The sequence below is a fragment of the Sceloporus undulatus genome, chromosome 6, assembly GCF_019175285.1.
Source record: "Sceloporus undulatus isolate JIND9_A2432 ecotype Alabama chromosome 6, SceUnd_v1.1, whole genome shotgun sequence".
Classification (NCBI taxonomy): Eukaryota; Metazoa; Chordata; class Lepidosauria; order Squamata; family Phrynosomatidae; genus Sceloporus; species Sceloporus undulatus.
In genome coordinates, this window is record NC_056527.1 from 104,476,747 (window position 1) to 104,486,045 (window position 9,299).

Genomic DNA, 9,299 nt, shown 5'->3' on the forward strand with positions numbered 1-9,299 from the left:
AGGTAGATTACCTGCGTAGCTTTGCTTTCTCCCCCTCTGATGCCCAGTACAACAATCCTTACAAAATAGCACATAGGATGAAAGGAAAACCTAGAGGTAGTCTATGCAGACAATATTGGGCCAGACAGACCATTCTAACCTGGTACATTGCGTGTTCCCATGTTCAACTAATTTCCATTCTGCCCTTGGCTGTCCTCTCCTCTTTCTGTACATTAGTCCTGTCTTTGTCCCTATGCAGCACCATCTGGGTCCCTCTGGGTCCCTCCTTCCCTTCCAAAGTCACACTCCGCATGCAGCACAGTCAACTCCCCGACCGTCTGTGACTCAGCTGGCAGCTGGCCTCTCCCCAGAGTCCAAAGCGGAGGCTGAGAGCTGAACCAACCTGGGACAATCCTAACACGTTCCTACCTCTGCTACCTTGGCCTGTCTTATCTATGTTTGCCTCTTAAGTCTTCAAGCAAAGTCCCTCACCTCCAGTGAATCAGAGTATCTGTCGAACTCTTCCACTGGAGCCTCAGCTTGCACAGACATCAGGCGCAATCCTTATGCATCCATTTACATGACAGTAAGTATCTCCCTGAACTCCATGGTATATCTCTATAAACAAGCAGATTTTGCACCCCAGAACTAAAATTGCCAGCTGGTTTGAATTTGGTCTTTTTAAAGTCATGGTCTCATCCAGCTGTTTTATGGTTGTATACATAAATATATTTGTAGATTCTCTCCTGCTTTCATCAGCTTTCTTAAAAAATGCTTTCCTTGATAGGTGTGGTAAAACACACAGACTCTCACAGATGTACATATGGGTTTTTAATGGGTTTTTAAACTTTAACACAAAATAAAACATTAAGTGTAAATCATTCTTCATAAGGCTTGGTTTCCAGACCTTTGTTATGCTGGTCACCTTTCTCCATATTCCAGCTTGTCAATATTTTTCTTGAACTGTAAAGCCCTAAACTGCACACAGTATTCCAGGTGAGGTTTGACCAAAGCAGAAAACAAGGGCACCACATCTTCCCCATGATCTGGACACTATGCACCTATTGAGTTAGCCCAGAATTGCACTGGCTTTTTGGGCTGCCACATCACACTGGTGACCTTTCAGCACTTGTAAAATACACATTTATAAGTAGCTGAAGCAGTTAAATATTCTGGTGGTCACTGAGTAATGGATGATAAATGTTCATCTTTCTTACCTTGGAGTAAAACTCTTTAATCAACAGTTTAGAAACACAGGACCCAACTATTGCTGACCATCAGTTAAATACCAAGGTGCAAAAACGTAACATATTTACATATGTGAGGATGTCTCCTTGAGGTACATGAGAGACAAATACAGTTGGCAGCTGATAAAAGTCTTTTGTTTAAGAAAGAAGTCTTTGATTTGTCTGCTTCTCAAGTGGTGTGTATGTGTGTGTGTGTGTAGGTATATGTGTGGGTGTGCATTTCTGTCATGCTTCCATCAAGTTTTTCAAAACAGTAACCTTACTGAGAACACACACAGACACACAAAAGTGTGAAGATGCCCACTCAGAGCACTGGATGCAAATATGACAAAATGTACAAAGCCAATAAATGTTCCTGTTCACAGGGTGAGCTCATGCTTAATCTCTTCCTCACATCCCAGTTTCTCTAGCAGCTTGGTTATAATGGCAATAAAGTTTACACAATGCAGTTGTCAGATCATTACATTCACCTGATCACCCTATTCTAGTTCTTTTGGGTGCTCCCATCTAGCCAAGGGCATAGCTATGGGGAGAGGAACAAAATAAAGACATTGACCCTCCAAATAAAAATTCTATCCTATCTCCCCCCAAATTTCCTTCCCTAAATTTCTAGCATCACAGAGAATAAAACAATGACAATTGTCCACATTTAGAACTCTTCTCTTTAGTATGACACAGTGGTTTGAATGCTGGATTACAACTCTCGAGACCAGGATTCAATTCCCACCTTGGCCATGAAACCCACTGGGTGAACTTGGGCAAGTCACATGCTCTCAGCCTCAGAGGAAGGCGATGGCAAACTTCCTCTGAACAAATCTTGCCAAGAAAACCTCATGATAGGTTTGTCTTAGGGTCTCCAGAAGTCGGAAACAACGTGAAGGCACACAATAACAACAGACCTCTTCTATTTGCTGTGTTTGTCTTTGCTTAGTATGCCTGCCCCTTTTGTTCAGATGCCTAAACTGTAGTTCTATATGATCGAATGAAGTTTTATCTTACTTCGGTGCTAGAAATTACTGGAACAAAATTTCATTTGTGGAGGTAGATATCTTACTATTTGCGTACAGTGTATTCAAGACATAAATGAATTTCATGATAAGCACCTCCTATCTCCAAGAAAGTGCATTATGTGTATGTAAATATTCCAAAATTGGGGGGGGGGGGTGTGAATCAAAACTCCAAAACACTTTTGGTCCCAAGTATTTTGGATAAGAGAGACTCAGCCTGTAGTACTTTTCTTTTGAAGTGTGTGTCTATGTGTAAGAGAGGACAGAGATTGAGATTTTTTTCTTTTAATTTTTTCCTCTCAGGTGCAAACCTACATGAACACTTATACACAGCTACGGCATTAAAACTTACTGATCTTTTTCTTCACCTCTCTTCATTTACTACATCATCATCATCATCATATGTGGAAAGAGTCAGCATGATGTTGTGGTTTGAGTGCTGGACTTGGACTCCAGGAGACCGGGGTTCAAATACCTGCTCAGCCCTGGAAACCCAGTAAGTGACCTTAGGCAAGTCAAATTCTCTCAGCCTTAGAGGAAGGCAATGGCAAATCTCTACTTAATAAATCTTGTGAAGAAAACCCCAGAATAGGGTTGCCATAGGCTGAAATCAACCTGAATTCACATAACAATAACAATAACATATGCCCATTGACTTAAGACGGTGGTAGATTTGGGCCCCATACAGACAGGCCAAAATAAAGCTGCTTCAAGTCACTTTGGAGGTATGCTGTTTAAATGATGCATGTGTCCTAAGAGTCTGGAAGCTGCTCCAAAGTTGCGCTCCAGTCCTTAGGACTGGATCGTGTCTTTGGCGTGGTTTCTGGACTCTTAATACGCATGCATCATTTAAACAGCATACCTCCAAAGTGACTCGAAGCAGCTTTATTTTGTTTATTTTATGGGGCCATGGTTAACTTTATTTATATCCCATCTTTCCCAAAAAACTTAGAATGGTGTTTTATGTATTTACTTAATGATTTATCTCCTGATTTACTCCCTATTGAGACTCAAAGTGGCTTACAATATAAATTAAAACATAACAGCTGAAACAGTAAGGTATACAAAGGCTTTAAAAGCAAAATGCTGCTTTTAAGGCATTAATTTAAAGCGAGTTATAACACTTTCCACGCATAGCTAATAGAAGACCATAATCAGAATCCTGTATCACCATTTACATTACAAAACTAATGTACATGCATACTTAGCTACATATATACATCTATATCTGTATATCTGAGATAACATATATATAATGTGCAAAATATAAATGTAAAGTCAATACGCAGATAGCATAAAGTTAGAGATAGTAAGGTTAGTAGGTTGCAATATCGATATATCTTTAGAGTTGCAGTTTTCTTTTACCTTGTAGTTTTGGATAAGATTAGATTAGCAAGTAGGGGCCAAAGGAATAAAGAAGAAGGAAACAAAAGCCAGTTAAAGAGAAAATATTAAACACCGATCTGCTGATGGTGGGAAGAACTGTTATTGTAATTTAAATTAAATAATGGTGTACAAAACATGTATGTGTGTCTTAATATTTTTTAATGTTTGAAACATATATATATATATATATATATATATATATATATATATGGAATTGCCACAGACAGAAGTCCACTTATGAAGACATAACTCCCCAACAGAATTCTAGCCTTCTTCTTTAAATATTTACTTTCTGAACATATCTTGCAAAATGGAGTACGGTATTATTTGTTTTGGTAGCTCAGCAAGCCCAAAGGTCTTTGTAACACACTCAAGTTCAAAGTCAATCATTATTTTGGGAGATCAGTTCTGGAGTGCCAGCTAGGCAGTGGCGAGGAGTCTTAGCAGGGGCCCAATTCCGGATTGTCAAGAGCAGCCACTGGCATTATTGGCAGTCAGGTTTCCTGCGTCTCTCTGGAAGAGAAGTTCCAGTGAGCTGAGTGGCAAAACTGAATGGGAACAAGGGCTGCTGTGGGTTTAATTCCTGCCAGTTTGCTGTGTCAAGCCCTCTTTTCCTCCTCCCTGCCTGCTGCTTTCAGGGCTTGGGCTAAATCCACCCTACGCTGCTGCCACTGCCTGCGATTGGAATTATGAATTAATCTCATTACAAAGTCCTTGGCAGCACAGACATTTCAGCTGCTTTGTGCACGGCAGGGAGATGGAAAGATGCTTCCGGTCTATGGGATGAGAAGGCTCTTGCGGCCCAGCTCCTCACCCAGTTAAACCCACCAGACTCTGAAGGACTCAGAAGACCCCATGACCTTCAGGAACCTTTCCTTTCTCTGATTTCTAAACTCTCAACTCCTGGATTTTGACTCCTTTGCTCTACAAATCGTTGTTGTTGTTGTTGTTGGTCTTATTATTATATTTATTTCTATCTCTCCTTTCCTCCAGTTTGTAGATCAAAGTAGCTTACAACCAATAAAAATAATTAAAAATTCACGAGACCCAAAATTTAAAATGAATCTAAACAATTAAAAAATCGAAACCAGATTAAAACATATATCATTGTACATACATTGCACATATGCCAGCATAATCATTAGCAAGATTCAGCATATTATTTTGTTGGGACAGGCCTTATAAAGTCAATTGTGGTGGAACAGGTGTGAAGGGTAGAAAACACCCTCATAAAAGCTTGAGCACCCAGAAAATTTGTTTCTTGGAAACCTGTTCTCTCAAGGGTTGAAGGTAGAGGAGCTTCCCTCTTTTTGTGTATTGGCTTTTTGGGGATAAAGTATTCAAAAACACAGCTGTGCTAGTCAATACGCAAAGAGATCTTGTAGCACCTTTAAGACTGAAAGAAGCATCTGATGAAGTACACCTAATCTATGAAAGGATATGCTACAAACTTCTTTCTTTCAGTTTGTTTCAAAGATGCTAGAAGAGCCCTTTGAATTCTGGGGAACAGTATGAGGTGCTGAAGAGGAACACTTTAGATGCAATAAAAATGTGTAGAACTATTATGTAGCATTGTTTGCAAGTACAGTGGGCCCTTGGTATGTGCTGGGGGCGGTTGATTCCAGGGACCCCCAAGGATACCAAAATTCATGGATGCTCAAGTCCTGTTATACACAATGACTGTCCCTTATATAAAATGGCATGATCAAGGTTTGCTTTTTGGAATTTAGATTTTTAAAAATATTTTCAAGCTGTGGGTTCTTGAATCTCTGGATAAGGAATCTGTGAATATAGAGGTCAGGCTGTATCAGCAAATTGTTTCACCATGCGCTTACAGGCATTGATGCATAGGGGAGCAGAACATTACCCTTGGAACCCATGGGGGATCCGTTCCAGATCCCCCTCATGAGTTTCAAAACTCGTGCATATTCAATCCCCATAGGCTTGAATGGTGCGCATGCATGTGGGACGCGTGCCGTGGGCATGCACCCCATTGAGGTTAATAGCGGTCGCCCCCCACAGATTGTCAAGTCCATAGATTTCACGTCCATGGACTTGGAGGGGTGACAGTATACTGTAATGTATCACCATTGCTGATTTTCTTTGGAAAGGTGGTGTGTCTGTGTGTATGTGTGTGAGAGAGAGAGAGAGTGAGAGAGAAGCTGCAAAGTTATCTGTAAATGGCTAGTTCTGGAAACAAAACCAGAGCTTAAAAACATTAATTGGTTAATTGGTTGATTCTTGTTGGCTGGGGATTCTGAATGATGTTGGTAAAAAAAAACCATAGCTAGCATTCTGCTTAGGATTTACATCTTTGCAAATGGCCTTATGTGTGTGAAAAACTGAATTGAGTAGTTTTGCGCTATTCAGCCAGGTGCTGCAATGGCATTATAATGTACAGACATCCATTGAGCAGCGATGGAGTGACTGATGTGCCACTTGGGTCCTCCCCAGAGCACATCCAAACAACAAGTATGAAGAGCTGAAGCACATCAGAAATCCCTAAAATGCATCAGAAGTGCCCAATCCAAATGGTAGCACTCCTGCCAGTGTCTTGATGAACATCTTTGCAATTTACTAAGAGGATTTTATTATGTTTCTGCAACATAGCTACAAATCTGAAAAGTTACAAAACATAAATGGTGGTGTAGGGCATCAACCAACTTTTCCAAGCTTTGGTGAGAATACTATGCAATGAATAGCATGTGTTTGTGTGTACACATGAGTGTGCCTATGCAAATGCACATGTGTGTATCCAGAAAGGCAATTCTTATACAGTATTATTTAATAACATGATATGCAATTCTATTTATTCCCTCAAAAATAAGCATCCACATTTTTTCTAATAAAAAGGTCATTTTATCATTTGAAAGCTTCATTTTATTAATCAGAAACTTGTTGACTGATTTTAATTGATCAACTAAAACTCTGGCAAACAACCAATACATTTCTTCTTCTTTTTTTATAACTTAATGTTTATAGAGTTCTGTTGGCAATGCATAAGTAACAGAATGAACAGAAACACCAATTATTATTATAGTTACAATTGTTTTCCCACTCCCCAATGGCTCACCTTTAGTTTCAATGAACAATTCTGTAAGTGAACAACTACCCTTCCTATAATGTAACTCATGGGACGATCATTTGGATTCATAGCAAAAATGAGAATGTGATCTTTGAAACAAGAAGTACATGTGCAAATGGAGGTGCAAATTGCTCTCCAGATGTTCTAAATTGCTTGTCCCATCATTCACAGCAGATTAAAAAAAATATCTGTGAGCTGCCTTGGGTCCCTTCTGGGAGAAAGATGGCATACAAATGAAATGAAATGAAATGAAATATGCTCTGGTGGCAATGGAAAGTGTAGTCCCAAACATCTAGAGGTTGATAGGAGGGAAACTGATCAACTACAATGCATAGATTTTAATATAATGTGTTCTTTGTAATGGCCAATACATGAATGCTGAACATGAGTCAACGGTGTGATGCTGCAGCTAAAAAAGCCAATGCAATTCTAGGCTACATCCATAGAAATATAAATCAAGGGAAGTAATAGTGCCACTCTATTCTGCTTTGGTCAGGCCTCACCTGGAATACTGATCACAGTTTTGGGCTCCACAATTCAAAAAGGATGTTGAGAAGCTGGAACGTGTCCAAAGGAAGGCGACCAAAATGGTGAAGGGTCTGGAAACTATGCCTTATGAGGAAAGACTTAGGGAGCTGGGGATGTTTAGCTGGAGAAGAGAAGGTTAAGAGGTGATATGATAGCCCTGTTTAAATATCTGAAGGGATGCCATATTGAGGAGGGAGGAAGCTTGTTTTCTGCTGCTCCAGAGAATAGGACCTGAAGAAATGGACTCAATCTCTAGGATTCCACCTCAACATTAGGAAGAACTTCCTGATGGTAAGATGGTGGAATATGCAGCTTTGGGAGGTGGTGGACTCTCCTTCTTTGGAGGTTTTTAACAGAGGCTGGGTGGGCATCTGTTGGGGAGTGCTGTGGTTGTGAGTTCCTGCATGGCAGGGGGTTGTACTGGATGGCCCTTGGGGGTCTCTTCCAACTCAATGAGTCTATGATTCTATTGCTCTGTGTGTGTATTGATGTCCCACTGGGTCTGCAGTTACTCCCTCTCTTAGCCCTTTCCTGTTTCTTCCTGTCTCTGCTTAGTTAAGTACTTTTGAAAGATTAATGATGGAGCTGTTTCCCTGCCCTCCTCTGGGGACTTGCAGGGAACTCACGGCCTCACGGTTTGACTGCAGCACACTTTCTAGCTTCTGAGTTTCCAGAGACAAGCTGTATTTCGCCTTCCTCCAACTCAACCCACCCCTCAGAGGGCATCCATCCATCCAGTTCTGCAGTTTGTGCCTCCTTCTCTCTAAATAAAGGCTGGTCATTTCTAGCCGACATTGTTTCCTTCCTTCCTTCCTTCCTTCCTTCCTTCCTTCCTTCCTCCTTCTCTCCATCCATCTCACCTTTTCTGTTTCATATCCTCTTCTCATTCTTTTCTTTCCTTCTTTTCTGCTTTCCCTTTGCCAGATCCCTCCCCTCCAACTCTCTTAAATTGTAACCAAATCTTCTCTATGCATTTCCCTCTTTCTTCCCTTTCTCGAAATCTCTTACAGCTCTCTAGCTTAATATAAATACACCTCTCTATTCGACTTGACTCTCTTCCCCTGTTTTCCATTTTCTTTTCCTCTCCCAAAGTCACTTTCTCCCCACTTTTCTCCCAATGTACCTCCCAATGGTGCATCTGCACTGTAGGAATAATGCAGTTTGGCACCACTTCAATGCCCATGGGCTCCATCCCACCCAATCCTGGGATTTGTAGTTTTGTGAGGCACCAGAAAAGCTAAAGACCTCGTAAAACTACAAATCCCCAGAGTTGCAAGCTAAACCTCCAGAGAATTGGAGGAAAGAGGCAGATCAAGCTTCAAGAGACCATAAAGAAAGGAGAGCAGATCAAAGGATGGAACTGAAGCAACTAAAGTGGTGTCAAACTGCATTATTTCTACAATGCAGAAATACTGTATTTCGTTTGTTGTTCTCGCTTTCTGCTTTCTCCTTCCTTCCTTCCTTCCTTCCTTCCTTCCTTCCTTCCTTCCCTCTCCCTAAACCCAACTCTCTCTAGACTTCTATTAGTCAACCATTCTTAACCATTTGCTCCAGTCTTCCCTTTCTTGGCTTTTTAAAATTTGTTCTCTTTCTCCTTCCTCCTATCTATCTATCCTTCCTTCCTTCCTTCCATCCCTGTTTCCAAATTCCTCTCTCTCAACTCTCTCTAGATTTCTACCAGCCAACTACTCGTAACCACTTGCTCCACATTTCTCTTTCTCGGCTTCTTTTGCTCTTTCTCCTTCCTCCCTTCTTCCTCCCTTCCTTCGTCACCCCAAACTTCTTTCTCCAACTCTCTCTAACTTCTACCAGCCAACCACTCTTAAAACTTGCTCCATTCTTCTCTTTCTTCGCTTCTTCTGCTCTTTTTCCTTCCTTCCCCTATCTATCTACCTATCTACCTACCTATCTATCTATTTATCTATCTAATCTTTCCTTTCCTTCCCTCTCCCCAAACCTCTCTCGCCCAACTCTCTCTAGACTTCAACCAGACAACTATTCTTAACCACTTGCTCCGCTCTTCTCTTTCTAGGCTCCTTTCGCGCTCTTTCTCTGCAACTTCCATCT